This window comes from Pongo abelii, chromosome 17 (assembly GCF_028885655.2).
Source record: "Pongo abelii isolate AG06213 chromosome 17, NHGRI_mPonAbe1-v2.0_pri, whole genome shotgun sequence".
In the NCBI taxonomy this organism is placed as follows: Eukaryota; Metazoa; Chordata; class Mammalia; order Primates; family Hominidae; genus Pongo; species Pongo abelii.
In genome coordinates, this window is record NC_072002.2 from 76,832,738 (window position 1) to 76,860,665 (window position 27,928).

At 40.2% G+C, this 27,928-nt stretch overlaps 1 long non-coding RNA gene across 1 annotated transcript; it reads right to left on the reverse strand.

Moving 5' to 3' along the window:
* Positions 1-726: 726 nt before the first annotated feature.
* On the reverse strand, positions 727-26,275 carry LOC134760358 (uncharacterized). The gene is made up of 2 exons (XR_010137686.1): positions 25,985-26,275; positions 727-2,167 (listed from the first exon to the last, which is right to left on the reverse strand). It is a non-coding gene; the product is annotated as an uncharacterized LOC134760358 (long non-coding RNA).
* Between the last annotated feature and the right edge of the window lie 1,653 nt (positions 26,276-27,928).

The following is a 27,928-nucleotide window of genomic DNA, read 5'->3' on the forward strand; positions in this document are numbered from 1 at the left end:
TCAGGTATCCATGATCCTTGTTGGAGGCTGACTCCAAAGATGAACACCAACAATTCCTCTCGACCCTGTGGATGCCTTTTGTGCCTCCATCAATAGGTGGACTCAATTTCCTCCTCCTGATTGGAGCTGGCCTTGTAATTTGCCTTAACTAACAGAACATGAGAGAAGTAAACTAGTGACACCTCTGAGCTGTACCCGTAAGGGGCCTGGAAGCTTCAGGTTTCACTCTCTCGGAACCTCAAGCCTTTATATCAAGAGGTCCAGGTAGCCTGGTAGAGAGACCACACAGAGAGAGATTCTAGAAGTCTGAAAACTCAGGCTTCAAATCCTCCAGCCATCCCTGCTAGGAAGCTAGACATATGGCCACTCTAATCCAGCATGACCTCATCTTAACTCATTACATCTGCAAAGACCCTCTTTCCAAATAAAATGAGTTTTATTTGGAAAATTAAACCTCTGAGGTCACATTCTGAGGTTCTGTATAAACATAAACTTTGGGGAGACATTATCTAACCTAGTTCAGATGCTATCTTCAATGTTTCTGTCCCATTCAAGCCCCCAGGCCACTCCAGCTGCAGGGGAGACCACACAAAGATGACTAGAACCACTCACACTGCAAAATCACAAGCAAATACATGGCTGTAGTTTTAAGCCACTAAACTTTGAGATGATTTGTTACAAAGTGGAAATAACCCAAACAGTCTTTTTGAGACATTAGAGAGAAGATTTGACCAATCATCAACTTTAATTACTAATAAAATGCTAAAATACATAAATGAAACTACAGTAAAAGGATGAGAACGCTGAGACTTTTGCAAAAAGTTGTTGGCACTTTCATAAGATGTCCTACGTGTTATTCATTACATTGTTTTTCTTCACCCAAGGGTTTCTGAGGGGTGATTTCCTGTGTAAAATGAGAAGGAAAACGGGGAGGGGAGAAGGCACATACAGGTCTGTGCCTCAAAATGACTGTAAAAGGCTGAGTAATATGGAAGGAATGTGAAATACTCTGAACCAGAGAAAGAAAGTGTTGTTTGTTGTGAAGGACAGTGGATTTTACCATAGTCAATAGCCCCTGAAAAAGAAAAAGGAAGGGACTGAATTGACATCTTAGTCTGTAACAATTAGAAGGTGAACAGACTTAAGGTGTGGGGAAAAAAGGGGGGATCTGGTCCTGACCACGGATTCAATAATTCCACCCTCAACTCCTTTAGACAGAAGAGTTCAAGTCTGAACTTCGGCAAGTCTTAGATCAAATGGATGAAGAATGTTGTCAATTTTCTGTAACAGCGTCCAAAAAATGTGCAGGATGAGAAATGGTAAATATTTGTCTCTTGTGACCCCAGAAACAGCGTGGGCTGACACAAAACTGTTGAGAGAGAAAATATAAAATGAGAAAACAAAATAGTCTCCCAAAAAAAGAAGTGACTAGAAAAATCTAAATTTTCTTTTCCATTTAATAACCATGAACATTAGGTAAGTTCCTTATGCAACTTGTGGTTTCGGATTCCTCATTTTAAAAAAGGGAATAATAATACCCTACTTCTTTCTAAAGGTCATTCTGAAAAGTAAATGCAATTATAAATGTGAAAGCACTTTGAACAGTCCAAAAGTACATGCCAAAGATAAGGTTTCACTATTATTAGTCAGCATATATTGAAGCATGTTCGTTGGGAAAACATTTTCTGCTGTGACAATTTCAAATGTGACTGATTAAAAGGAATTGCTAAAGAAATTTGCACAACAGTAGCAATGAGGCAGCCATGATCTCCTTAACAGGATACTAAGCTCTAGTACTTCTGAATTCTCATTTCAATCCTGTCCAGGAATTCCAGAATTTTTTCTCCAAAATGCTTCCTCTCTCCCCTACCCTCATGTATTTACAACAATGATCATTATTTGCAATCGGTAAACTTCCAGCTAACGTCCTCCAGGAAAACCACCTTCCTGAATCTCCACACCTGATTCAGCTGTCAACTCCTATTTACCCTCAAGTCCAACTGAGACCACTGCCAAGATGAAGCTGGTGTCTGGAGCATATGTTTTCTCCTTGGGGTCTTGATTACCAGTCAGTTTGACATCTTATGAGACGATGGAAAGAGAAAAGACTGAATTTATTTTTCTATGCCACCACAAAATCTCTTGACATTTGGGTTTCCAAGCAAACCTAAAAGAAATGAATTAAGTAATTAAATCCTGCTAACCATGTACAAGACAACTTCCAAAAATTATTTCATGTCATCCTTACAAACGTCTTCTAATATTGATAATATGATTTTTCCCATTTATAGATAAAAGTTAAGGTCAAAGATCTTCAGTTACTTGCCTAAAGCTACAGAGCTAACATGCAATCAAGCCAGAACATGAACCCAGGTGGTCTGAATTCAGAAGTCAACCTCTTGCTATTACACAATACAGTATCTTCCCTGGAACTTTCATGTAGAAATATAGAATTGATGGTGAAGCTTACTGGTTCCTCCCAAATTTAGTTTGTTGGCAGCCACGTCACAATAGATAAGCATGCAAGCTGTGGCACATCTGTTGTTCTTTTGGTGGAAATCTAGTCATTCTGTTTTTACTTTTGGCTATGTTGCATAGGGTAGTTCTCCTTCTCCTCTCCCGCTTACCAAATTCATACTATTAGTTCTATATTCAGTAATGAATTCTATAGTCATGGTTACGGTGAAAGTCTAAATTCTTAAGTGTGACATTCAAGACCGTCTATGAGCTGGCCCTCTCATACTTTCCTACCATCTCCTTCATTTTTCCTCATTTGCTGAAAGTGCTGGGTAAGTGTATTCACAATCACAACTTGTAGGTCCCCTGTCTACATATTTTTTTACGATGCACTTCTCATGTAGAATGGTGGTTCCCATCTAGAATTAATTCTTGTCAATATTTCAAAAATCCTAATAGGAATTAAACAGTCACCTAGAATAATAATCTCATAGACTAACTAAAATATGAAGTTTCTTGACTTTTGGCCAAAAATGCTAACTCAGTGTGAAATACTGATCATCTCATCTGATTAGAAACTCTGATTAACAGTAATGCATGGGTTTTTCTATCAAATTGAAAAGTGAAGTACCTCTTGATAAATGCAAGTTTACTTATAATGACAAATCTTTTAAACAACAACATGGAGTGGAGGAGGGAATAGGTAATTTAAAAATTGCCCCTTGGTGATAGAAAGTTTAGGAACCAATTGACCTACTGTGGTCTTTATTCTAGCCTCAATTTTTAAATTAAAATTCTTTATGTTTTTTGGCTTCTCAAATAAATTCTTCCTCCATGAAGTCTCCCCCTATATTATCAAGAAGAAGTAATCTCTCCTTGCTTTTTGATCCTATATTATGGTATATATGCTGTTCTCATAGCAATCTGCTTTCCTGTTTTGTTGGCTCTAAGATACTATCAATTACAATCTGTATCGTTATTTTATATACAACAAAGAAAGAGGAAACACTAACTACCAACTAAACTACAGCATATCATCTTGAATTTAAAATGTAAAAAAGTGCAAAAAATATTACAGAATTGATGAGAAGCAACATGATGAGTAGTTTGCATTTCATTTTCCTTACTACATCTTTGAGAGCCTCATTTATTTCTGTTTCCTCAGGACCTTATACTATGCCTTACATGTGGTATATATTCAATATGTGTATTATGTTGAATTATTAGCTTAGAACTGCCCCAAAAGACTTTCAAAACTCGGTGACATTAAGGCCCTTAATTTGTTTCTGTCTTTTGCATTCACTTATAGACAAGTCCCATCTATAAATTAGACTATAAAAAAGAAAGCATGGAATCCTAACAGACTCCTCATCTACATATCAGAAGTAAACACTTAAAAAATTTGTTAGTTTTCTCTTGTGCTTTTTATTCAGATAACTTGAAGTGCTATACAGAATATTCCCTATTTGCAACTCTTGAACAATTTATTTTAAAAAATTGGGGCAAGCAGGGAAGAGCAAAAAGAGAGAAGGAAAAGTCAATTTAAAACTGAAATCTCTTCTTTTTGTCCCTGGAAAACACCATGGGCTTAGTGGACCAATGGATGTTTGATTGGCTGGATGGGTGGAGGTTTGGATGGATGATTTGATTAACTATTACTACAATAGTGCTATGTAACCAACAACAACGAAACCTCAGTGCCATACAACAATTCACATTTATTTACTTCACATGGTTCAGCTGGGCCCTCTGCTGATCTTGGCTGGACTCAACCACATATATGTATACAGGTCAGCTGGGAGGCTGCTGGTCTAGGTGGGGCTAAGCTAGGGCATCTAGGCTGAAGTCATTCTTCTCCATATGCGTTTCCTCTTCCTAGGAACAGAGACCTGGCCTGGACATGTTCTCATGGTAATTGGCAGAGCGTAGAAGAGCAAGCAGAAACATACCAGTCTTCATAAGCCTGAGGCTAGGCTCAGAGCTGTGCATTGTCACTTTTGCCACATTCTGTTGGCTGAAGCGAGTAACATAACCAAACTCAAGTCAAGAAGCAGGGAAATACATCCTGTCTCTTCAGAGGAGGACTTGCAAAGTCACACGGCAAAGGGCATATAGTTACAGGAAGGAGCAAAGAATTAGGGTCAATGATGCCATTCTACCCTGTAAGGCAATGATGGTATCCTACACATAAATATTGATCCACAGTTGACAAAGTATATTCACAGGTCGTTTCTCATTTAATTTGAACAACTAAATGAGAAGGGCAGAGTAGATATAATTATTACAACTTTACTAAACAAAAAGCGGGGGAGAGGAGGCAGGAAAACATAGAGAACTTAAGAAACTTATCCAAGATATACGCTATTAAGTGAACACGATGGAATCAAAATCCACATTACAATAGTCATTTTGGGTTATCACTTACAGTTCCACTGTAGGCATAGAGTTTGTGTGCTTTTGGTAAAGGACTATGTCAATTCACAACAATTCCTGATATTGGACTTTATCTTTGGGAACAACCAACCACACCCAAAGTTCCTTGGACGTCAGCTTTGGCTGGCTTCTAGGTTACATACATAAGCACAAGTTGCTGCTTGTTTTTAGATAAATACATTAATTTGTGAAGAGATTGGGCCGGGTGTACCAAGAATGATGAAAAACCAAATTGATGGCTGCACTGAAATGTAAACAGCATCACACACTGATAAACTGCTTATGGATTTTCGGTCTTCAACTGATTGGAAAATAAACTAGTTTGAGGTGATGAACTGTAACATGTTGGAAGTAATTGGTTTAGTAAGAAAAAAGGTGTTAATTTAGAAATATCAATATTGCTGCCCTCGTGGTAGATTAATATATACTATAAACAGAACAAAATCGGAGCTCCCCAATGATCTGATAGTTTATTATTTCATTTACCACCACATCCAGCTCACAAACTTGACTCTCAGAGTATGTAGGTTTTTTCATCTCTACCAGAAACACTGTCACCTTGCTATTCAATTGCTGCCATTTACATACAGAGTGTCAAAAAACACAATTACAACAAATTTAGCTTAAATATCTCAATTGGCTTTATTGTGATTCTAGAACAGGGCAACACTTCATTCCATAAAATAAAATAAGTGTTCCAGTGAACTGAACAGGGGAGGTTGGCTTTATATACAGAAAAGGGGATGAAGAAAGGAGAAACAAAGAACAAAAATGAATTGGTCATTTCAAAGTTAATTTCCTCGCAAGGCAGAGACAGGGAGACAGAACAATCTGAGGGGTTAACAGCAGGTTACTTCAGGTCAGTCTGTTGTAAGGATTAAAACAGAGGAAATATCATTTTCATGCTGATTGAAGATTGAAACTCGTCTCTTTGGGAAATTGGGCTATCTCTCTCTTCTGATTTCTTGGAAGGCCAGATAACAACTCAGGGTTGGTTTGGTGAGCATGGGTGATTCCATCTTGATTTTTAGTCTGGTCTGTTGGAACCTAGTACAGGAGTTTAGTCCAAAACAATGGCCTCGCATAGTTTTTATTTAATAAGAGGGAGAAAGCATGAAGGTCAAGGTCACCTAATGAAATAAAGATTGGGAGTAGAAATAGGAGGGATAATTGAAGTTCCCAGTAACTTTCTAATAATTATACCAATAACTCTTAGTCAACCTAGTCTTCAGTGAGAACCATCCTTGAGCCTCCTGCCAAACACACACAAAGTTAGGACCCCTGTTAAGATCTCAGAGCATCCTACACTGTTCTTTTGTAGCACTGTGTCATTTGCAATGCATTGTTTATTCATATGACTATGATTATGAATTGTCATATCCTACCTAGACTGTTAGACATATGAGGGGAAATCAGGACATTTCTGGTTCATCTCTTACATCCTAGGACCTAGAACAATGCTTGCTACATATTAGGCACTCTTCACATTTGCCAGATGAAAGACTGATTTAATGTCACCAGTTTTTATCACTTCTGCCTCCTTACAGCATGTTCTCTGTGACTCAGAATGGAGAGGGTATAGGAGAAAGCGTGCTCTTGATCAGGTGCCCTGTCCCACTTTCTGAGGGTTTCTCCTCATAAATAAAACACAGCTCTTTCTATTCTTTTTTCCCATCTCTTGACACCAGCCTTCGTGCTCTGTACTCCAGATGCATTGCCCTCCATTGCCCTTCTTTCAGTTCCTGAACCTGCAAGCCCACCAGCCCCTGGGTCACTGCGCAAATAGCCCATCTGCCCTGAACACCAACTATGCACCCCCTCCTACCATTTAAATGACTCATCTCCCACCTGCAGGTCAAGCATTGCCTTAGGGAAGCCTTTATTGACTCCCCAGACTAGGTCAGGTGTCCCATGTCCCATCACAATGTCTCATAGAATCACCTACTTCTGTCTTTGGTCGCAGAAACTACAGTTGCTATTTTTCATTTGTTTGCGCTCCATGAAGGCAGAAACCATCACAATTTTGCTTACCACCTAACACCCCTGATTTTTGCTCACCATTTAACACTCAGAGTTTGACATTTTACCTGACATTTGTTCAGAACTAAATAAATATTTATTGAATGAATCAATCGATGAATGAAACGCACATGCACACATCTCTTACATCTTTTCCTCTCTTCCCATAGGGATGAGAACCCAGACGCAATAAATCTGGCTCTACAATTAACTTTCTTTGATATATCAATACAATTGAATTCAAGTGACCCAGGTTTTAGCCAAGAAATTTAGCCTAACAAATTGTCCACAGATTCTTTGCCTAATTCAGGCAAGATGTTTCTTTCACCTCAGGCTACCTATTAGGAATCATTTAATTAAAAAAAAAAAGATGCAAAAATACCTGTCTCCTCAGAGAGACTTTATCTCACCATCAAACCAATCATTAGTGAGCCTTCTCTTTATAACTGTTTTCTGATTTATCACAGTTTATCACTTATATTTTAAAAACTCCTTCTATACCCACCCTGCCACATATGGCCACAGCTTGTTTGCAAAGAATGCTGATCATGCTTTCAAACAAAACTGTTCCCATATGCTTGTGATTCATTTCCCCCTGCCTGCCTTTGCTTCATTTGTTTTAGAATTGGAGTTTAATTTTGAAACCATTGCTGTGACAGGAAGTGACTAGGGAGAGGAAGAATTAGAAGAGAGGGACCTCAGAGCTGAGAGGGATGAATGAAATGATATGTTGCTTATTCAACCCACAGATGGGATCAAAGACTGTTAGATTGAAAAAGCCCTTTAAAGTAATACCATATTCCCACTTGATCCTTTCCTTCCCGCTTAAAGCAGAGGGCTGGGAAAAACATGATCTTATCTCCATTTCTGGAATACATGACAGTCCCATTATATACCTTACAACTGAATAGCAGCATGGGGTTCAGTTGCTGACCAGAGTGACATTTTGAAAAGTGCAAGCATCCTGTCTCCAAGGAATATTAATAAAATCGTGAAATGAGTTGGCTGATATTTTCTGCTGCCTATTGCAACTCAACACATGACCTTTTAATGGAGCAAAATGTTTGTAATATAAAACTAGCCTGGCATTCTTAGATAATTTATTCATTCAACAAATATTATTCAGCATCCATTATGTGTCATAGCCCTTTCTAGGCATAGGATTCAAGAGTGAAAAAAAAACAAAGAAATATCCTACCCTCACAGAGCTTATATTCTAAAGGGAGAGGACAAATAACCAAGCAAGAATATATATATACGTACTATAAAGGAAGAAGAAGGGAAAAGGACAGAAATGCAGGGGAGCGAGGTTGGGGGGTTGTTATTTTGAAAAGGATGGTCAGAAAAAGGTCTTATCTGTCAGGTAAGGAGATAAACCACATGGCCATGGAAGGGACAATGTGTTAGGCCATTTCTGCATTACTATAAAGGAATACCTGAGACTGGGTAATTTATAAAGAAAAGGGGCTTAATTGGTTCATGGTTTTGCAGGCTATATAAGCATGGCACCAACATCTGGTCAGCTTCTAGTTCAGGCCTCAGGAAGCTTACAATCATGGCAGAAGGTGAAGCAGGAGCAGGCATATCACATGGTGAGAGCAGGAGCAAGAGAGAGAAGGAAGAGGTTTCAGACTTAAACAACCACATCTTATGTGAACTCAGTGAGAACTCACTCATCACCAAATGGATGGTGCTAAGCCATTTGATATGGTTTGGCTGTGTCCCCACCCAAATCTCATCTTGAATTCCCACATGTTGTGGGAAAGACCTGCTGGGAGGTAACTGAATCATGGGGGCAGGTCTTTCCCATGCTGTTCTCATGATAGTGAATAAGTCTCACAAGATCTGATGGTTTTAAATAGAGGAGTACCACTGCACAAGCTCTCTCTCTTTACCTACTGCCATCCATGTAAAATGTGACTTGCTCCTCCTTGCCTTCCACCAAGATTGTGAGGCCTCTCCAGCCATGTGGAACTGTAAGTTCATTAAACCTCTTTCTATTGTAAATTGCCCAGTCTCATGTATGCCTTTATCAGCAGCATGAAAATGCACTAATACATTGTTCATGAGGGATCTGCCCCCATGATCCAATCACCTCCCACTAGGACCCACCTTCAACATTGGGAATCACATTTCAATAAGAGATTTGGAGGGGACATACATCCAAACCATATCATTCCACCCTTGGCCCTCCCAATTTCATGTCCTTCTCACATTTCAAAATACAATCGTGCCTTTGCAATAGTCCCCCAAAGTCTTAACTTGTTCTAGCCTTAACTCAAAAGTCCCAAAGTCCAAAGTCTTATCTAGAGATGGGTTCCTTCCACCTACGAGGCTGTGATATCAAAAGCAAATTATTTACTTTCAAGATACAATGGTAGTATAGGCATTGAGGATACAGTCCCATCCCAAAAGGGAGAAATCAGCCAAAAGAAAGGGGCAATAGGCCCCAGACAAGTCTGAAACCCAGTTGGGCAGTCATTTAATCTTAAAATTCTAAAATAATCTTTGACTCTATATCCCACATCCTGGGCACAATTGTGAAAGGGGTGGGCTCTCAAAGCCTTGGGCAGCTCTGTCTCTGTGGCTTTGCAGGGTGCAGCCCATGTGGCTGTTCTCATGGGTTGGAATTGAGTGCTTGTGGCTTTTCCAGACAGAGGATGCAAGCTGCCAGTGAATCAACCATTCTCAGGTCTGGAGGGTGGTGGCCTCCTTCCCACCACTCCACTAGGCAGTCCCTTGGTAGGCACTCTGCATGAAGTCTCCAACCCCACATTTCTCCTTTGCACCACCCTAGTAGAGTTTCTCTGGTGGTGGCTTCACCTCTGCAGCAGGCTTCTGCCTGGGTACCCAGGCTTTTCCACCCATCCTCTGAAATCCAGTTGGAATCCTCCAAGCCTCCTTCACACTTAACACCATGTGGTAACTGCCAAGGCTTGTGGCTTGCACCCTCAAGAGCTGTGGCTCAAGCTTTACCTGGACTCCTTTGAGCAGCAGCTGCAGCTGGAGCTGGAGCAGTTGGAATGCAGGGAGCAGTGTCCTGAGGCTGCACAGGGAAGCAGAGCCCAGGGCTTGACCCCTGAAACCACTCTTTTCTTCTAGGCCTCTGGGTGCATGATGGAAGGGGCTGCCTCAGAAATCTCTGAAATGCCTTCCAGGACTTTTCCCATTGTCTTGGATATTAGCATTTGGCTTCCTTTTAGTCATGCTAATCTAGCAAGTGGTTGCTCCACAGCCCACTTCAATTCCTCTCCTGAAAATGCTCTTTTTTCCTGTATCACATGGCCAGTTTGTGACTTTTCCAAATTTTTACACTCTGCTTCCCTTTTAAATGTAGATTCCAACTTTAAATCATTCTTTTGCTCCTATATCTGATCCTGGCTATTGGAAGGAGCCAGGCCACATCTTGAATGCTTTACTATTTAGAAATTTCTTCCACCAGATACCCTAAGTCATCACCGTTAAGTTCAAACTTCCAGAGCCCTAGGACATGGACACAATGCAGCTAAGTTCTTTGCTAAAACATAAAATGGGTGATCTTTGCTCCAGTTCGCAATAACTTCCTCATTTCCATCTGAGACTTCATCAGTTTGGACTTCACTGTCCATATCTCTATCAGCATTTTGGTCACAACCACCTAACCAGCCTCTAAGAAGTTCCAAACCTTCCTTTGTCTTCCTGTCTTCTTTTGAGCCCCCCAAACTCTTCTATCCTCTGCCTGATACCCAGCTCCAAAGCCACTACCACATTTTCAGATATCTTTATATCAATGTCCCATGCCTCAGTACCAATTTTCTGTATTAGGTGCATCCTTGTGTTACTATAAAGGAATATCTGAGACCAGATAATTTAAAAAGAAAAGAGGTTTAATTGGCTCACGGTTTTGCAGGCCGTACAAGCATGGCATCAACATCTGCTAGGCTTTGGTGAGAGCTTCAGGAAGCTTACAATCATGGTGGAAGACAAAGTGGAACCAAGAACATCATGTGGCTAGAGCAGGAGCAAGAGAGAGAAGGGGGAGGTCCCAGACTCTTTTAAACAATCAGATCTTGCACGAACTAACTGAGCAAGAATTCACTCATCACCCAGGGGATGGTGCTAAGCCACTCATGAGGGATTCTCCTCCATAACCCCTGAACCAGAGCCCACCTCCAACACTGGGCATCACATTTCAACATGAGATTTGGAGGGGACAAACATCTAAACCATATCAGACAGGGAGTGCACTCTATACAGATGAAGAAGCAAGTGCCAAAGTTCTGAGGCAGGAACACATGTAGTATACTTGAGGAGCACCAAGGAAGCTGATGCTACTAACATGAAGCAACAGAGATAAAGTGACACTGTCAGAAGCAAGCCAATCCCATAGGCCTGCGTAGACTATTACTATTTGAGAAATTGAGGTTTTACTCTACATGAGACAGGAGATAACTGATGGTTTTTGAATAAGGAGTGACATGATCTGACTTCTATTTTCAAATATTCACTCTGACTGCTGTGTTGAACTAGACTATAGGGGGTGGGACAAGGACAGACACAGAGAGACCCATTAGACTGGAGGCTAGGTGATACTCCACACAAGAGATGAGGGTACTCTGAAACAGGGTTATCGGAGAGAAAATTGTAAGAAGATATATTCATTTCTTATAACAAAGTACTGTAAACTTGGTGATATAAAGCAACAGACATTTATTCTCTCACAGTTCTGGAGGGCAGAAGTTCCAAATCAGTATTGTTGAGCCAATATTTAGGTGTCAGCAAGGTGCATGCCCTTCAGAAGCTTAGTGGGGAATCTGTTCTTTGGCTCCTGTAGCCTCTGGTGGATGTTGGCTTGTGGTTGCATCACTCCAGCCTTCAAGGCTAGCATCTTCTCATCTCTTTTCTCTCTCTTGCCTCTCTCTTCCTCTCTCTCTCTGCTCCATCATCCCCTTCTCCTCTGTATCTATCAAGACTCCCTCCACCTCCCTTTTATAAGGATACATGTCATTGTATTTAGGTCTCACCTGAATAATCCAGGATCATCCCCTCATCTCGATATCCTTAATCACATCTGCAAAGACGTTCCCCCCTCCCTTTTAAATAGCTATATAAAATAACATTTACAGATTCCAGAGATTAGGATATGAATGTCTTTTGGAGAGCATTTTTTCAGCTTATTATAGAAGGGATCAGAAAATGAATTTTTTTAAAGGAATAACCTGTAGGATTTTTAGGTTACTTTTTGAGTGGGAGAGAAAGAAATAAGGTGACCCCAAAGCTTTTGGTCTTTGCACTATTTCTCAGAGGAAGATTCTGGAAAAATAGGTTCAGATAAGAGGATGAACTCAGTTTTAGACATGTTAAATGTGAAAACCCTATAAAATATACAAATCGTGCTTTAGTAGGGAGTTAGACTTAAGTCTGGATTTCAGAGAAGGTCAGACAGGGCCTATACAGTTGTGATTCATTGGTACACAGGTAGAATGTAAAGCCATGAGACAAAGTGAGGCTACACAGTGTGGCAGTTTGAAACTGTGTTAACTTGGCTAAACTGTAATTATATGTCCAGAATTTCTTTCCTTGTAGGGTTATACATTAGCATTGACCAAGAAAGAACTTCGCATGAGACTGGAAGGTAGAAGTGAAGCAGCCGCCATTGTTCTTTCAGGGGTGTCTGATTAGATACTGAGGGAGACAGACAGAGAGGGGCAGAGGACTCCAGCCTCTTGGTCTTCCCCACACTGCATCCAGATCCTCCTGTGACAACAGCAGCCCCAGGCCCATCAGCCAGCTTGGCGGCAACAGCCTTCCCTGGACGTCTATGTCTCTCCTTCCCAGTCCCACTTTTGCAGCCGGGTGTGCCTTTGGAAGCGCAAACTTGTCCACCCCCGCCCCAGTGCTTCAGGAGGGCTGGTAGTGACTTTTCTCTCATCTCTTCAACTCCCCCTTTCAGACTCTTCCTTCCCTAGCTTCTTCCACAATTGTATGAGGTCTTACTCCAATAACAAGTCCCATTCAGTAATACTCATCATGATTCTGCTTCCCTGATTAAACCCTGACTACCTGTACCTATGGAGTGAATCTAGATGGTGACAAGTCTGAGAACTGAATCCTGGGAAACCCCAAAGTTTGGAAATGAGAGAGAAAAGGAAGAATCGAGGAAGGAAACTAAGCAGGAATGATCAGTGGGCAGAAGAGCCTGGAGCTTATACAATTTTGGCATCCATCTTAAATAAAAAGTATATAAAATTAAAATTAAATACAAATATGAATATACATTTAGAATGGGAAAAATCACATCAAATTGCAGTTTTTAAAAGCTGACAAATATAATAAATACTGTGAAGGTCCTTTAGGTCCCACCTGGATAATCCAGGACAATATCCTCATGTCAAGATCCTTATTTTAATCACATCTGCAAAACTCCTCCCCTCTTTAAAAATAGCTATTTAAGGTAACATTCATAAATTCCATAATATTTTTAATTATTTAACTGCCTGATACACTCCTACATTTGTATCTTTACATATTTGAGCTGCATACTTTTAAAATAACTCTTTATATTACAGTTGTTTTTTACCGTTATTTTCTATAGGGAAAGTAGAAAAATAATCACTTCTTCTGGCATGATTAAGCACAGTTTTTAAATTATTCTTAGCTTGTAAGCATAAAATGCATAAAATCAGTGTCTTCACACACAAATTTCCTTGGTGTCTATAGTCCTGATAGAGTTTAAGCAATCCTTAATTAAAACAACCTGATTCAAAAGTAAGCAAAGGACTTAAATAGACATGTATTAGTCCCTTTTCATGCTGCTGATAAAGACGTACTCAAAACTGGGATGAAAAAAAAAGAGGTTTAATTGGACTCACAGTTCCACATGGCTGGGGAGGCTGCAGAATCATGACAGGAGGAAAAAGGCACTTCTTACATGGTGACAGCAAAAGAAAATGAGAAAGAAGCAAAAGCAGAAACCCCGATAAACCCATCAGGTCTTGTGAGACTTATTCACTGTCATGAGAACAGCGTGGGAAAGACTGGCCCCCATGATTCAATTACCCGCCTGGGTCCTTACCACAACATGGCGGAATTCTGGGAGATAGAATTCAAGTTTAGATTTGGGTGGGGACACAGCTAAACCACATCATTCCACTCCGGCCCCTCCAAATCTCATGTCCTCACATTTCAAAACCATGATGATCCAGGATCATCCCCTCATCTCAATATCCTTAGTCACATATGCAAAGAGGTAGTCCCAGTAGGGATTCTATATAGGGGCTTCGACCCCACATTTCCCTTCCACACTGCCCTAGCAGAGGTTCTCCATGAAGCCTCCACTCTTGCAGCAAACTTTTGCCTGGACATCCAGGCATTTCCATACATCTTCTGAAATCTAGGTGGAGGTTCCCAAACCTCACTTCCTGACTTCTGTGTGCCTGCAGGCTCAATACCACATGGAAGCTGCCAAGGCTTGGGGCTTCTACCCTCTGAAGCCACACAGCCCGAGCTGTACATTGGCCTCTTTCAGCCATGGCTGGAGTGGCTGGGACACAGGGCACCAAGTCCCTAGGCTGCACACAGCACAAGGACCCAGAGCCTGGCCCACAAAACCACTTTTTCCTCCTGGGCCTCCAGTTCTGTGATGGGAGGGGCTGCCATGAAGTTTTCTGACATGGCCTGGAGACATTTTCCCCATGGTCTTGGGGATTAACATTAGGCTCCTTGCTACTTATGCAAATTTTTGCAGCTGGCTTGAGTTTCTCCCCAGAAAATGGGTTTTTCTTTTATGTCACATAGTTAGGCTGCAAATTTCCCAAACTTTTATGCTCTTCTTCCCTTATAAAACAGAATGCCTTTAACAGCACCCAAGTCACCTCTTGAATGCTTTGCTGCTTATAAATTTCTTCCATCAGACACCCTAAATCATCTCTCTCAAGTTCAAAGTTCCACAAATCTCTAGGGCAGAGGCAAAATGCCACCAGTCTCTGCTAAAGCATAACAGGAGTCACCTGTGCTCCAATTCCCAAAAAGTTCCTCATCTCCATCTGAGACCACTTCAGCCTGGATTTTATTGTACATATCACTATCAGCATTTTAATCAAAGCTATTCAGCAAGTCTCTAGGAGGTTCCACACTTTTCCACATTTTCCTGACTTCTTCTGAGCCCTCCAAACTGTTTCAACCTCTGCCTGTTACCCAGTTCCAAAGTTGCTTCCACACTTTCAGGTATCTTTTCAGTAACTCCCTACTCTACTGGTACCAATCTAATGTATTAGTTCATTTTAATGCTGCTGATAAAGACATACCCAAAACTGGGAAGAAAAAGAGGTTTAATTGGAATTACAGTTCCACATGGCTGGGAGGCAAAAGGCACTTCTTACATGGTGGCAGCAAGAGAAAATGAGGAAGACACAAAAGCAGAAACCCCTAATAAACCCATCAGATATCATGACACTTATTCACTATCATGAGAATAGCACAGAAAAGACCGGGCCCCATGATTCAATTACCTCCCCCTGGGCCCCTCCCACAACATGGGGGAATTCTGGGAGATACAATTCAAGTTGAGATTTGGGTGGGGACACAGCCAAACCATAACCATATCAAGACATGTCTCCAAAGAAGATATATAAATAACTAGTATGCACATGAGAAGATGCTCAACATTACTAATCATTAGGGAAATGCAAATCAAAACCACAATGAGATATCATTCACCCCATTGGGGTGGCTATTATTCTTTTAAAAAATCAGAAAATAACAAGTGTTGGCAAGGATGTAAGAAATTGAAACTCTTGCGCGTTGTTGGTGAAAATGTAAAATGGAATGGCCAATGTGAAAAACAGTACGGCAGTTCCTCAAAAAATTAAAAATAGAATTACCATATGATCCAGCAATTCCACTTCAGGGTATATACCCCAAGGAATTGAAAGCAGGATCTCAAGGAGATATTTCACACCCACGTTATTTACAATAGCTAAAATGTGGAAGCAAGATAAGCAAGATGTGATGTATGCATACAATGGAATATTATTCAGCCTTTAATAGAAAGGAAATTCTGACATATGCTATGTGGATAAAACTTGGGGACATTATGCTAGGTGAAATAAGCCAGTCCCAGAAAGACAAATACTGAATGATTCCACTTATATGAGGTACTTAGAGTCATCAAAATCATAGAGACAAAAAGTAGAATGGTGGTTGCCAGAGGTTTGGGGGAGGGAAGAATTGGGAGTTATTGTTTAATAGGTATGGAGTTTCCATTTTACAAGACAAAAGTGTTATGGAGTTAAGATGAAGGAGTTATGATGGTGATGGTTGCACAACATTATGAATTTACGTATTTATTTTTAATTCTTTATTTTATTTATTTATTTTTTTGAGACGGAGTCTCGCTCTGTCACCCAGGATGGAGTGCAGTGTCACCATCTCGGCTCACTGCAACCTCCGTCTCCCGGGTTCAAGCAATTCTCCTACCTCAACCTCCCAAGTAGCTGGGATTACAGGCACCCGCCAACATGCACAGCCAATGTTTTGCATTTTTAGTAGAGACGGGGTTTCACCACATTGGCCAGGATGGTCTCAAACTCCTGACCTCAGGCGATCTGCCCACCTCAGCCTCCCAAAGTGCTGGCATTACAGGCATGAGCCACCATGCCCGGTCTTTAATTCTTTTTAAAAAGAGTTTTAAAATTCTTTTTGTAGAGATGAGGGTCTCACTATGTTCCCCAGGCTGGTCTTGAACTCCTGGACTCAAGTGATTCTGCCATCTCAGCCTCCCAAAGTACTGAGATTATAGGCATGAGCCACTGCACCTGGCCCCTGAATATATTTAATACTACCAAACAAAACACCTAAAAATGGTTAAGATGGTAAATTTTATGTTCTGTGTGTTTCACCACAATTTTTAAAATTAGACAGAAGTATATAGTACATATTTAATTGTATTCCTTTGTACTCTTGATAAGAGAGAACTTCCATTCAGATGAAGCATCAAATAATTGAATTTTACAAAAAGAGCTTATAATTTTACATATCTGATGCTGAGAAGAATTGTCTACAACTACTTTTCAAACCTTGTTTCCCTTTCACTCTCACACACTTCCAGTGCTGCGTACTATACGCCACATTGATAGCAGGTTTTCATTTCTGCCCTCCTATCTTTGTCTCAATTCCAGTTAAGCCAGTACCCTGGGCAGGAGGAGAACTCCTCCAAGCACTCCTACTCCAGAGGGATAGAAAAAACTCAGCCACCCACAGGAGAAACTACAAACCACATAAATACATCCCACTAAACCCAAACGAAACATATCTCCAACTCAATTCAGTCTCCAAAATACTTACAGTCATTCTAATATTCCAATACCATCTCACACAAGGGCAAGTTTTTAAGTTTCTAATATGGAAACTTTCAAATTATACAAAAGTAGACAGAATAGTATAGTAAATTCCCAGGAACCCCTGCACCCAGTTTCAACAATGATGGATTCATGGCCAGTCTTGTTTCCACTGTACTCCACCCACTTTCTCCTTTCCTCTGCAGCTTTACAGCAATTTCTACATATTACAGTATTTTGTCTATCAATGTTTCCATATGTATTTCTAAAATATAAGAATTCTTTAAAAATAACAATGCCCTAAACATACTTCAGCAAACATGATTAATAATGTCTTAATATTCTCAGATATTGTATCCAAATCTCTAATGATCTCATGAGATGCCACACATTTATCTTTATGGTTTGTTTGAATCAGAATTTAAGGTTGTGATTAATTGATATATCTCCAGTTTTTTAAAAATCCATAGATGTCTTATCTCTTTTTTGTAATTAACTTGTTTAAGGAATCAGGTTGTTTTCTCTGCAGAGTTTCCCACAGTCTGGATTTTTCTAATCAAATCCCTATGCATCATCTGTTTTTTGTGTTCTCTGACTGCTGAATTTCCTCTAAATTGGTCATTGCATTTAGAAGCTTGATAAGATTCTAGTTTGACATTTTTGGCAAGGTTGGGTGCACTTATTGTCTGGCTGTGTCTCTGTTTGATGTTAGAGGATGTTGATGATCAATGTAGCCTTAGGTTGACATCTCCAAAATAGACCCAGAGACAAGGACCACTGTGAAGGTGACCATGTAGCACCTCAGGAGACCAGGAAGGTGGTGCAGGGAGCAGCAGGAGAGGACACCCAGCAAGAGCATGATCTCAGGCAAAATCCCAAAGGGCAGTTTCTTTCCGATCCACAGGGAAACTCAGAAGTGTAGGTTACACGTCAGAACTGCACTGACTCAGGGCAAGGGATCTAGGTTTTAGCATGCCTGTACTTTTCAGTGATTGCTCAAGAGTTTCTGCAGAGGTGGGCACTGTTCAGCACTAGCAGCTCTGTGTATGTTTGGAGCAGGTGCACAAAACAGTAATGAGAGATCAGAAGGGTCAGAGTGGATCTTCCAGATCATCTGCATATAAGGGGAAGTTTGACCAATTATGTTAAAATATCTTACTTTGCAAATACTCCAAACAGATATGAGCATGTAAGCATATTCCTAGATGGGCCTTAGAAAGGGCCCATAACAGTGAGGGGCCCTGACACTTACGCTTCTTTAGCTTCAAGATAAATCCACCTTTGTAGTGAGGAAGAAAGAAAACTAGAGATTGTGGTGTCCTGGAAGATAAGAAGAGAGTGTGTTTGAAAAAGAGAGTGATGATGTGTTTTAAGATCCCACGACTCATCAGATCTGTTGGTCTTACTGCCTTTTCATTGTCCTTTGCCTACTTCGTGTCTTCACATTCCCCACTGTCCAGCTTAGAGTTCATGATCCGGAATTAAAAGCGCTCTCAACTCTCTCGCCTCTGTTGATGGGTCAGGAAGATGAAGACCTTTGGATTTGGCTATGTGGAGATTATTAGAGACCTTCAGAAAAGTAGTAAAGGTGGAGTATTAAGAACAAAAGCCTAATCAGAGTGACTTCATATAGAAATTGTAGGAGGAGAGAGATTGGAGAGAAGCAGAGACATCCCTCAGTGTCCATGGGGGATTGCTTCTAGGACCCTCTTCAGATGCCAAAATCTGTGGATTCTCAAGTCGCTGACATAAAATGGTGTAGTATCTATAAACAACCTACCTATACTGCTGATATACTTTAAATCATCTCTAGATTATTTGTAATACCTCATGCAAGCTGAGTGCTAGTAAATACTTGTCATACTATATTTTTTTATTCATGCTGTTTTTTATTGTTGTATAAAAAAATTTTAGACTCAGGGTCTTGTTCTGTCACCCAGGCTGGAATGCAGTGGTACAATCGTAGCTTACTGCAGCCTCAAACTCCTGCACTCAAGCAATCCTCCCATCTTGGCCTCCCAAAATGTTGGGATTACAGGTGTAAGCCACTGCACCCAACATGGTTTTTGTTTTTTTGTTTTGTTTTCTTTTCTTTTCAAATATTTTTGGTTCTCGGTTGAATCTGCAAATACAGAATCCTCGGGTATGGAGGGCCAAATGTATAGCACATTTTTTCATGGGGTTTTGTTGAAATGGATGACAAAGTAATGAAGCAATTGCTAGACAGAAGTGTGGAGTTAAAGGTTTGTTTATTGGAAGATGGGGAAAGTAATATATTTGTCTGCTGAAGGGAATGATCCTATAGAAAGGGTTACAGAGGGTAGAATGGCTAGATATTTACTCCCGATAAAGTGAGAGCAGACAGAACCTATCGGACAAGTGGAAGGGTTGACCTGAGATAGGAACATTTAAGGTTCAACCCCAACAACAGGAGGGAGGCCAGATGGAGGTGAGTAGGTGGTAGATTTGGGAATGAGAGCAGAAGAAAGTTAAATAATGTCTTCACCTGAGATTGTAGAGAAGGAGGTGTAGGAGGCTTGAGGAAAGTGAGAACAGGTGTCTAGGAGAGCTAGATAGTGAATTAACCAGCAAAATGTAGCAGGATTTCCATGCAGCTCTTGGGGCCCACATGAAGCTGTCAGTTATGAATTTAGAGTGAGGCCAACCAGCATGGCTGGGTGTTGTTCTTCAACCATGATCAGCTGTGGGTTGTAGAAGTGAATAGGCAGAGAAGTGGCTAGCCAAAGTTGAAGTTTTTCTAGGCAGGTTGGAGACAGAGGCAAAGGAGATGAGAGTGCTTGTAATTCTGGGTCATGGACTCTAAGCTGGATAATGGGGGGTGTGAAAACATGAAGTGATAAGAGACAGTAAAAAGGCAATAAGACCAAGAGATGTGATAAGTTGCGAGATTAGTAGGCTGCCAGGAAGAGTGTGCTGGAAGGTGACCAATGAGTTCACTTCTACTTGAGACTGTGGAAATTGCAGAGTTCACGGTTATAACAAAGTCTAAGGTTTGGCCATGGGAATGGATAGCTGAAAGAGAGTGGGGAACACATTATTGACACAGAGAAGAAACCAGGCTCATCAATATGGCTATTGTAATTATTGAATCACAAATTAATATCTTGTGGCCAATTACTAAGGAAGCTCATTCCTATAGCATCTGTGTCCCTCCCATCTTGCAGAATTATCAAAAAGACCACTGTTTCTCAGTTAGTTTTAGCTGAAGCAGATCTTACAGGATGCTTTGTGAACAGTTTGCTCAATCAATGCAAATAAGACAACGTGGCAGGGCACTGAGGCCCCGTACCAGGCAACTTGTGTCCTTTACATTATGCCTTTTGGAAATGAATAAGCTGTATAAATTTTAGTTTTGCCATTTACCTCCTAAAATATTACCACCTATAAATACTGAGATATTTTCAGTTTTTCATAGACGAGTTCATCCATCTGGTGCTGAGCTTTTCTCTACAGAAAGCTAAAATCCCTGTGGTCATCTACTGGCATTTGTGCCCATAGACTGGCTCTCCTTTCTTTTAACTATGGATGAACTGTGTATGCTCCTAAGGTCAGAATGTGCTCAGAACAAAGCCATTTATGACAGGAGGGAGCTACCAAGGGTCCTGGTACTTGATCCAGGGTCCTGGTGCAAGGGTCCAGCTTCTCAGAGAGAAACCTCTAGGTCATTTAGACTCACCTGTCTCTCACCAAGTCCTGGCTTTTGCCAAATTCTCACTGTTTTCCTGTCACATTTTTCAACTCTGCCCCACCTCTCTCCCTGTACTTTTTTGAAGCCATGGTTCTTCCAAAGAAATAAAAAATGTGGTTAAAATAAACATCTAGACAGACTCTAAGAATGATAAGCCTAAGACTTTAAGAAAGATAAGCCAAGTCTCAAAAACAACCAGAACCTAGACAGGAAGGAGTGAAGGAAGAATGGTGAGCTTTGCTTTGGATGGTGGGAGTATCAGGTCCTAGGATGGAGAAGGTTGAGCTGGTACGTGGATGGATATGACCTCAGTTTGGGATTTTTGTTTGTTAGTTTTGGGGTTTTTTTGCAAGATCATCTCACTGCCAGCATCTTCCAAATCACACTGGCAAGGGAAGGGAAAAATCTCAGGGAACCAAGATTCCCTGCTCTGTCCATAACCACAGCTCACATCATGATCTTATTGCAACTTTCTTCTTTATGGCACCTTCAGCTGGCATCCATGCCAGTTATGGCTGCGTTAGTTTGAAATGTTGCAGCCAGGATTGTCTCTTTCCCCATTCCCTGTCAGACTCTGACTTAGAATTAATTTCTTCCGGATAGGACCTTACCAAATATTTCCAGGTCCTTATGGAGCACCCTGTGATAAATCGTGCTTCCCTTGAGTACATTCAAACTCCTCTGCTTAACTCAGAAACCAAGTGCCCAGCATCCCTCTTCAATCTCAGAACATTTCTCTAGAGCTCACCTTCTTGCAAGGAACTGATTACCCATCCCTACTCCCCAAGTTCTCTAGTCATCATTTATAAATCTCAAACTCGTGGAGGAAGTCTCTTGCCTGCAGACTGAACGATGACATTGATTTCCAAGCACCTATCTCTATGACATTCTTGCTTGCCACCCACCAAAGTGCTTTCCCCTTTCCTTGCATGGCTCTCTCCCTGTTGGCCTTTAGCTCTCTGGAAGGGCAACAAGAAGTGGCTTCGCTACTTCACATTCCAGAAGATTGAGGACCCAGTCTATGAAGTCAACCCTAACATGAGTCTGAGGTTAAACATGGAGATGACCCTAACATCCAGAAACAGAATTTTCACCCGAAAATTTGTCTTTGAGGTACAATGAGCCACTGGATGGGTCACAAAGACTCAGCAGGACTGAAAACAGCTGTCTGTTGTTGTGTACCTCAAGTACAGTTTTCAATTCGCATTTGGAAATTGTGGCAATATGCAATTTTTCTCTGATTTTTTTTCTTGTAACAGTAACATTCTTTTAGTAAAGTTATTATAGAAAAATTGAAAAATAAAAAAGTTTACAAAAGAAAATGAAATTACCTTTAATCCCACTAAACAGAAATAATGGCTGTTATTATTTTAGTGTATTTCTGCCTGTGTGGAATATATTATTGAGGTTAATTTATATACACATAATATGAATTGTTTACTATTATAAATAATTTCAATTATTTTGGTGAGTTACACTGTGTCCCTGAGAATTCTGAAGAACAGTGTTATGCTTCACTATGTGAATTCTTCTATTAAAAAAAAAAATCAGTGAACTGTTATCTGATTACTCCTACAGAAAAGTTATGGCAGATTCTGAGAGCAACTGAGCTGAGTACTGATCTACTCTCTACCACTTAGCAGCCCTATGACTTTGGTAAAGTTTCTTAAATCTTCTGTGCCTCAGTTTCCTTTTATTTAACATGGGGATAATAACATACCTACTTCAAAGAGTTGATGTGGCAGTTAAAGGAGAAATGGCATGTAAATTGTGTAGACCAGTATCTGGTATGCAGTCAGTAGTAAATAAAGATTATTAGCATGATTTTATATATGTATATATATACATATATATATATATACATTTTTTTTTTTTTTTTGAGATGGAGTCTTGCTCTGTCACCCAGGCTGGAGCACAGTGGCGTGATCTCTGCTCACTGCAACCTCTGCCTCCCGGGTTCAAGCAGTTCTCTGCCTCAGCCTCCTGAGTAGCTGGGATTACAGGCGCCCGCCACCACGCCTGGCTAATTTTTGTATTTTTAGTAGAGACGTGGTTTCACCATCTTGGCCAGGCTGGTGTTGAACTCCTGACCTCGTGATCTACCCGCCTTGGCCTCCCAAAGTGCTGCATGAGCTACCACACACAGCTGGCATTATCATCTTTATCTTACTGCAAGGCTTCTTTAAAAATGAGTGAGTGGATTTATAATAAAGCACTGATCCTATAACACAACTTACATAAAGGTTGATAAGAGTTGAGGCTGAACAGCAAATTATTCAAGGTTTTAGTGAATTGAGAACTGAACAGCAAAAATTTCCTGAAGACCATATAGTGTAATGGTCAAAAGCATGAGTTTTGGATGAAAACAAAGATTTGTTTTCCCAATTCTTAATAATAAAAATAAAAATGTATGTAGTCAAAACAAAGGGCTAGGCATTATTCTCAGAGCCTTGCTTATATTAGCTCACTTCAGCCTTGCAATAACCGTAATATATAAGTGCTATCATTAGTAGGAAACAGGAACAGAAAGAGGTTAAGAAATTCATAGTGGACAACAAGGCTAGTAAAAGGCAGAGCTAGGATTTGAACTCAGATGACCTTATTCTAGAGCCTCTGCTTTTAATTATTGTTATGTTGTTGCATATTTGAAAAAGTTATTTAATATCAGTGAGTCTCTCATTCGATTGTAGTCTTTTTCTTATGGATTTGACAGAATTATTTGTATATTCTTGATAAAAGCCCTTTGCTAATTATATGTATTGTGAATATCTTATCTTACTCTTCTGCTCAACTTTTGACTATCTTAATAGGTCTTTTGATGAATGACGTTTTTTATTTTACTGTAAGAACACACATCAATATTTTCCTATACAATTGGTGTATTTTGTACCTGTGTTATCTTCTAGAAATATGCGTCTTGATCCCTACCTCATACCATATCAAAAACTAAATTCCAAGTAAATTGTGATGTCGGTACAAGATAAACCATCACAGGCTGGGCATGGTGGCTCATACCTGTAATCCCAGCACTTTGGGAGGCCAAGGCAGGCAGATCACTTGAGGTCAGGAGTTTGAGACCAGCCTAGCCAGCATGGTGAAACCCTGTCTCTACTAAAAATACAAAAATTAACCAGGCATGGTGGCACACACCTGTAATCCCAGCTACTCAGGAGGCTGAGGCAGGAAAATCACTTGAACCCAGGAGGCAGAGGTTTCAGTGAGCCAAGATCATGCCATTGCACTCCAGCCTAGGTGACAGAGCAAGACTGCATCTCAAAACAACAACAATAACAACAAAACCATCACAATAATTGTGGTTTAAGAATAAGTTTACAAGCTTTGTTCTTCTTTAGGCTGCCTTCCCTATTGTTGAGTCTTTGCATTTTCAAATAAAGTTTAGAATCAGTTTACCAATTTCCACAAAATGATCTACCAAGATTTTGATTAGAATTGCATTGAACCAACAAATTAATTTGGAAAGAATTACAGTTTTACAATATTGTCTCTTACAATATTAGCTCTTCCAATCCACGAACATAGTAAATCCTTCCATTTTTAAAAGATATTCTTTATTTTAATGACACATATAGTTTTTTTGTATGGCAGTCTTTAAAATCTTTTACTAGATTTGTCCCTAGACATTGATGTTTTGGGTTGCTTTTGTAAATGGTGTTATTTTATGTTTTATTGTACATTCAATACAATGTTGAGTAGAAGTGGAGATATCAATAGCAGGCATTCTTGTCTTATTTCCAATCACAGGCAGAAGTTTACAATATTTCACTATTAAATATGATGTTGGTTGTAGGTTGTAGGCACTCATCTTTACCTTTTTTTTCCCTACAATTTTTCTACTATTTTCCCATCCATTCTCTATCTTCTGTAAATTTCTTAAATGTTCTTGTCTGCTCTTCTTATCTCTTACATTCTCTTTGTTTCCTTGGGCTTATCCATTTTTCATATCTTTCATTTTAATGAGGTTTTAAGAAGGAACCAAGATAAGCATGTGTTCAAGCTACCATGCTTAATTAGGAGTCCCAGAAGGCTACACATGAAACAATCTTTTTTATAGTTGAGAAAGTTTGTTTGACTTTTTAAATTATTAGTTTCTTAATCGACAAATAAAAATTGTATATATTTATAGTATACAACATAATGTTTTGCTGTATGTATGCATTGTGAAATAACTAAATTGAGCTAATTAACATATCCATTACCTCACACTTTGTGAGTGTGTGTGTGTGAGAAAATTTACAATCTATTCTTAGCAACTTTCAAGTATATAATACATTGTTATTAACTATAATCACCATGTTGTACAATAGATCTGCTGAACATATTCCTCCTAACTGAAGTTTTTTATCCTTTTACCAACATCTTCCCAGTCTCTTCTTCTCACCCCTGAACCTTGGTAACCACCACTCTACTCTCTGCTTCTGTGAGTTCCACATTTAAGATTCCACATATGAGTGAGATCATATAGTATTTGTCTTTCTGTGCTTGGCTTTTTCACTTAGCGTAGTGTCTTCCAGGTTCATCTAGGCTGTCATAAATGATAGGATTTTTAAAATCAACTTTTTAACTAAGGTGAACTTGATTCACTGAAGGAAAATTTTGCTGTGTTTCCTAAAATCCTGAAGATTTTAAAAATGTTTTCTTAATCCTCGTAGATTTGAAAAAAATGTGGGAAACAGAAATGTTATACACATAGAATTGTAGCTTCCTTAAGTGCTAAAATAATAAAGAAATTTTATTTTACAGTAATTGAAATTTAACTTTGAGGTGCCATAAGCCACTTTTATCCCAAATAGTTTTTCTTTAATAAACATTCTGCTTTTCTGCCAAGTTCAACTTTCCACTTAATGCAAGAATCCCTTTAAACACCCCTGAGTGACGTCTATCTAACCTTTGCTTAAATTCCTTCTATGCTGGTGAGTTTATTACTTCTCCCACGGACAGAGACAAATACTTATCTTATTTTCACACAAAAAGTAGTATCACTTAGGTTTGCATTATACTGCAAATAACAGAAGAAACAATTAAACATTACCTTAAGTAAAACAGGAGTTCCATTCTTTTCATGTCAAAAAGGATTCCAGAGTTAGGTCATCCAAGGCTGGTTTGGCAGCTCCATGGTGCCATGGGTAACTCACCCTATTTTGAGCTCTGTCCTCTTTCATCTGAGACCATGGCCTTCAGCTCCATTTTTGTGAGATGTCTCCTACATCTCCAGGCAGTGCTTCTGCAGTCAGGCCCAGTGAAGTGCCTCGTGAAGTGGAGAAAAAAAAAAGCATGAGCCTTTGAGATAGCTCCTTTATAAAGAGCTTCCCCAGCAGCCCTACTCGGCAACTTCCCCTTACATCTTATCGGCCAGACTACTCCACTTGGCCACCCCTAGCTGCGAGGGTTGAAGTCAACATTTTATTGGGCATATTACCACCCTGAATAAAACTGAGGTTCCACTAGCAAAAGAGACAGGGACAATGAATTTGAGTTGGCAACGAACAGTGTGTGCCACAAAAGCTTATTGTTTCCCCATATTCCCATATTCATTCCTTCCCACCTTGAGAGAAGAACAGTCAGAGGCTTTGGCGATAGCTAAAAGCTCAAAAGACCAATTCAGAACTGCCTGGGAACTAACAGGCACAGGAGGTCAAGTCAAAACCAGAGGAATCATAGCAAACATACAGGGAAAGCAGGGCTGGCTCCTGCCTGCCCTGGGAAGGGAAGCTTCACAAAAGAATCTGTGAGGACTTCCAGCTGCTCTGGTAGAGCTGGGAGGCTGGGAATGGGCGAGATCAAGTTGAAGAATTAAATAGAAACAGCTGTTGGCTGCCTTCACCAGCCCTGAGGCGATGGCTCATTGCACATTCAGTGGAACGATTCCGTTTGATCCGTACACATGTAAAAATCATTGCCTCCTTCACTTTCTAAGTGCTTGGAATTATTCTTTTCCTATTAAAATTTACATTCACTAGGGCAACACACGCTTAGCAACCAGGACTTGCAGAAGCATCAGATGCAGTACAGATAGGCATACTGTGCTAACTTACCACCCATTACCTTAGGAAGTTCATTTTTTTGGTGGCCTGTTACATACCTTTACCTTGTGCTGGGCTCTGAGGTGAGCACATGGTTTGTTACATCATTTATCCTCATGATAACCTTAACATTAGTTATTCCAGTTTTAAAGAGAAACCTGGGGCTCCAGAGGAAGCAGTACTTTTTCCAAGGCCTCCCAGACTGTGGGTGGCAAGCCCAAGGTTCAAGTACAGGTCTGATTCTGAAACCACATGTATGTAACAAAAGGCCTCTACTTGCTGCCTTGAAGCCAGAAAGGAGCTAACCTCACTTCCTCATCTACAGAAGAAAATACACACACACATACACACACACACAGCCCAGAGGTGTCAAAGGACCTGCCCAAGGTTGGCAGTTAGAAAAAGCATTGGAGGCTGGGCACAGTGGCTCACACCTGTAATCTCAGTACTTTCGGAGGCCAGGGCTGGAGGATCATTTGAGGCCAGGAGTTTGAAACCAACATAGTGAGACCCTGGCTCTACTGAAAACTAAAACACTTAGCCAGGTGTGGTGGAACATGCCTGTAGTCCCAGACACTCAGGAGGCTGAGATGGGAGGATCCCTCAAGTCTAGGAGTTTCAGGCTGCAGTGAGCTATGATTGCACCAGTGCACTCCAAACAAAAAAAAAAAAAAGCATAGCAAAAATTTAAACCCAGTCTCCCATGTCCCTTCATTCCACCTCTTTGATACAAACTTGTAGCCTTCATAACTGACGCCTGTAGTATTTTGGGAGAGCTAAGTTCCACTATTTGCCAGAGACGGACATTATTTTCAAACTGTAATGTTTCTTCAAGACATTTCATTAGTCACATTAGCATGTTTACTTCTTAGACTAACAAAACAAATAGCTTTAAAAAGTTCACTTCCCGAATCTGTGATTAACTCGTGAAGAGTTAGGGGAAATTACCTGGG